This window comes from Vanacampus margaritifer, chromosome 13 (genome assembly GCF_051991255.1).
Source record: "Vanacampus margaritifer isolate UIUO_Vmar chromosome 13, RoL_Vmar_1.0, whole genome shotgun sequence".
Taxonomy (NCBI): domain Eukaryota; kingdom Metazoa; phylum Chordata; class Actinopteri; order Syngnathiformes; family Syngnathidae; genus Vanacampus; species Vanacampus margaritifer.
This window is the reverse complement of record NC_135444.1, coordinates 5,663,485-5,667,370: the sequence shown is the minus strand read 5'-3', so window position 1 is coordinate 5,667,370 and position 3,886 is coordinate 5,663,485.

The window sequence follows — 3,886 nt, the reverse complement described above, 5'->3', positions numbered from 1 at the left end:
TGTGCCTTCCGACACAGCCACCACTGCCTCTATCGGCTGTCGTGGAGAAGTACAGGTAAACGACCAAATTGCTCTAATGAGTTACAGTATTGATGATAACTGTTTGAAATTTAAACATACAATTCAAAACGCCTTAGAATTACTTTCCTTTGATGAACACAGACACTGGCACATGTGGGTGACGAGGCGGACAGAGGGAGTAAACAGCTATCTTTTGGCATAACAGAGGGGCATAGACTGCCAAAGGTCAGTCAGTGCTAGAGAAGAGCCAGCTTGAGGTCACGTTAACTTAAAAAAAAAAAATATATATTTACACAAATGTGCCATGCAAATCATACTCGGTTACCTGCAACTACACTTGCACTTGTACTTGGCTGCACAGGAACAGGCCACACCTACGATATTATTTGTCATGTAATACATAGTCCAATATCAATAACAGAATATTTTAAATCAAGCTTCAGCTTATATTTATTCTTTGTCATTTGGCTGCCATGTGAACCAGATGATGAGATTGTAGTTCTTTAAGAAATATCAGAACACATGTGCTTTCCAGTGCTGTATTAATAATACATAATAATAAATATGGCTCCACAAATCTGGCAAACCAGCCTTACTTTTTCACTTACCAATGTGCCTTCTAACAACTACAACATACAAAAAGAAAACAAAAAAATGTTTTCAGCTTTGCATTGGTTTCTCTCATCACTCTCAACTTTTTCTCTTGACTTTGAAATGTCTGGAAATTCTCGATCAAAGTCCCTACAAGACCATTTTTGGTATACCCCATTTTTTTATTTTCCCAGTATGTCACATTAGACACATTTGAACAATCATCAGTAATATAGATCAATCCATTTTCCTGTTCATGGTCACAGGAAGCTGGAGTCAATCTCATCTGATTAGGGTGAGAGGCATGACACTGATCTGAACTGATCACCAGTGGTCACAGGATTGACATGTTGCAGTACATGTCACATTACATTCAAGTAAACAAATTTGACTTCACTTGACATTCGCACATCTAGGCAAGTTATAGTCTTCATTTGACCAAACACATAGCCCTATGTTTTGGACTATAGCTACATGTAGGTAGAATATTTATTTTTCCAAATATAATTATATAATATCGTAATTTAATAGAATTCCTATACAGTATGTTGAAATAACAGATGAGGAAAAAAAAATAGCTCCCTTGCAATGACGCTTATGTGCCACATAGTGACACTGTAACTCCACTGTGATATAGTGCTAACAAATTGCACCACAATATAATAACCCTCAGACAAATTTACTGCTGAAAGAAAACCTGGAAAGCAGATTCATCGACGACTTTGTAGTGACATAGTTAAGTTTGATGGTTCGCATATGGGTTGCTTTGTTCCAGCTGTTTGTGGATAAACTAATAGTCTTGGGTTGCATTACAAATACTGTACTTAAAAGTGCCTGTGACAAACATTTACATGTTAAAGGGTTCAGTAGACGACACACTTTGAATTAGATCAGTGGCATGTTTCAAACATCTTACAGTTTGGTGGTTCATAAAGATTGACATTGTGTGGTGCGCAGTCAAGAAGCCACATATCATGTGACGAAACTCCATCTTTCTGTGGAGAGAAATCAAAATCTTTGCACAACTGCAGCTTAGTTGTTGGCGGCAGTAGAGGGAATTGTATACAGGAAAATGCTAGATGGAATTGTTTGTATGAAAACGCAATCAAAACAAAAAGTAGTATTGAAATGTCTCTCAGTTCCTGTTCTTGTTTTGGAATTTCCTAGTTCAATGCACAAACCTGCTGGGGTACTAGAATGATGGAAATAGACTACCTAGAGGAGGCACAATGAAATGCCTAGCCGGCCTGATCTCAACAGAATTCCAACTTTTAAACCTTTACGCTTGGGCAGGCCATCTTAACCACCAAGTTCAGACATCAAAATATATGGTACGAGAACACTTTTAGGTTCAGAACAACAAGTACATTTATTGTAAATTTTTGTCATGTACTCAAATCCAGCTAGAGAAGAATAACATTCCTCCACATATGGTGAAAGATTATGCCAGGGTGCTTGTTTGAAAGGAGACCTGGTTCATTGTTGATCGTGTGAGGAACAGCCTCCTGGCCATGAAACTGTTGCCCTGCTCTTTCCTCTCTGCACTTGAACACAGTGTTAATTCAACACTTAAAGAGCTCAATTTAACACAGTGTCAGATTTAGTCTTTATCAGAATTGGTGTTGAAAAAATATGTTGGTAGTCACACATAGATATAATGTCAAAAGGAAAATGTCAAAAATTATAGGGATACTCTCTAAAACTAAGGATATCCTGAATAAGAAATCATTATACACATTATATTGTTCAATATTATTACCATATCTGACCTATTGTGTGGAAATCTGTGGAAGCGCATATAAAACGATCACCGATCCTGTTTTCAAACTGCAAAAAAGAGCCATAAGAATTATAAATCAATCAAAATATACAGAACAACTCACTCTCAATTTATTAAATCAAATACAATGAAATTTTATGACTTAGTTGAATTTAGAATAGCAAAAATAATGTATAAAGTACACAACAATCTACTCTGCCTCAGTACTCAGAAGCTGTTTGAAATTAGAGAGAGTCCTTATAACATAAGGGGTACAAGTGTCTACAAATACAATTAAAACAAGAACAAATATTAAGCAAAGGTGTGTTTCTCTAAAAGGTATTAATTTGTGGAATGATTTTGGAACTGACCTGAAAAGATGTCAGTCACTATCTGAATTAAAAAATTGCTTAAATCAGACATGAGCTGTTAAAATTGTATATATGCTGTAATTTCTTTGGATGTATCGGTATGAGAGTAATGAAAATTGTATATGTGAGTATGAGGATATGATTTATAAATGTATTGTGGTATATGCCAATGAATTTCATGTATTTATGTTGCTGGCAAATGTGCGTATGTTAAAGTGTACTTGTATATATTTCCTTTTGTTGAAATACATTATCCTCATCATTTTACCAACATAAAACAAATAAGGGGTAGGACTAGATAAGTTTTAACTTCCTCCTACCCACTTTGAACATAGAAACTCTTTTCTTTCTTCCTATTTTTTATTTTTATTTTTTTACACACATCTTTGATTGACACTTATCTTGCAGTGAGCTATCAGCATTTTGTTGCAATTGCTGGAATTAGCGAGTAACATTTGAACACATCTTACGCTTTGCAGTTGCTTCATCGATATTAAAGTTCATACTCAACATCACTGGTTGTCAAATTGAAAACATATCAACTGAGTTCCTGGAATTCTTTATTAGCTTTGAGGGACAAAAACATTCTTTAGAGTATAAATGCTACATTTGTTGGCAAGATTTGGTGGCCCTTTTTCATGCAAGTCATTTGCCATTATGTTGTTGTTTTTGCTGCCATTTTGTTACTTTCCTTATAATGTACAGTGCAGACAGACATTTTCCCATGTTGTAATAAGTTGTATTTCTACTGCCGTGGTCAAATCACAAATTTCCTTACTGTCATCACTAGTACTCTAAAATGGCATAGATATTCTTTTTGGGGGAAAGGGTGAAGTTAAAGCTTAGACCATCTGGGTCCACTGTTCTTTGATGACAATTATTATTTTTTTTAACCTTGGCCGTTCAGTACATAAGTCAGGGCCTTATTGACGAGCCGCCGCAGTCCACCTATCTTTCAGTTTAAGACTATTGCTGAATCAAATGATTAACATCTGATGTAGATATTTTAAATTTTAAGTATTTGAAAAATACAGTTTTACAAAATCCTGTTATTGCATTTTCTGTTTGTTTTGTTTGTTTTTAAGGGATACTTCATTATTTTTCATGTACAATTGACAACTTTAAAAATACATTTTGCCACTTG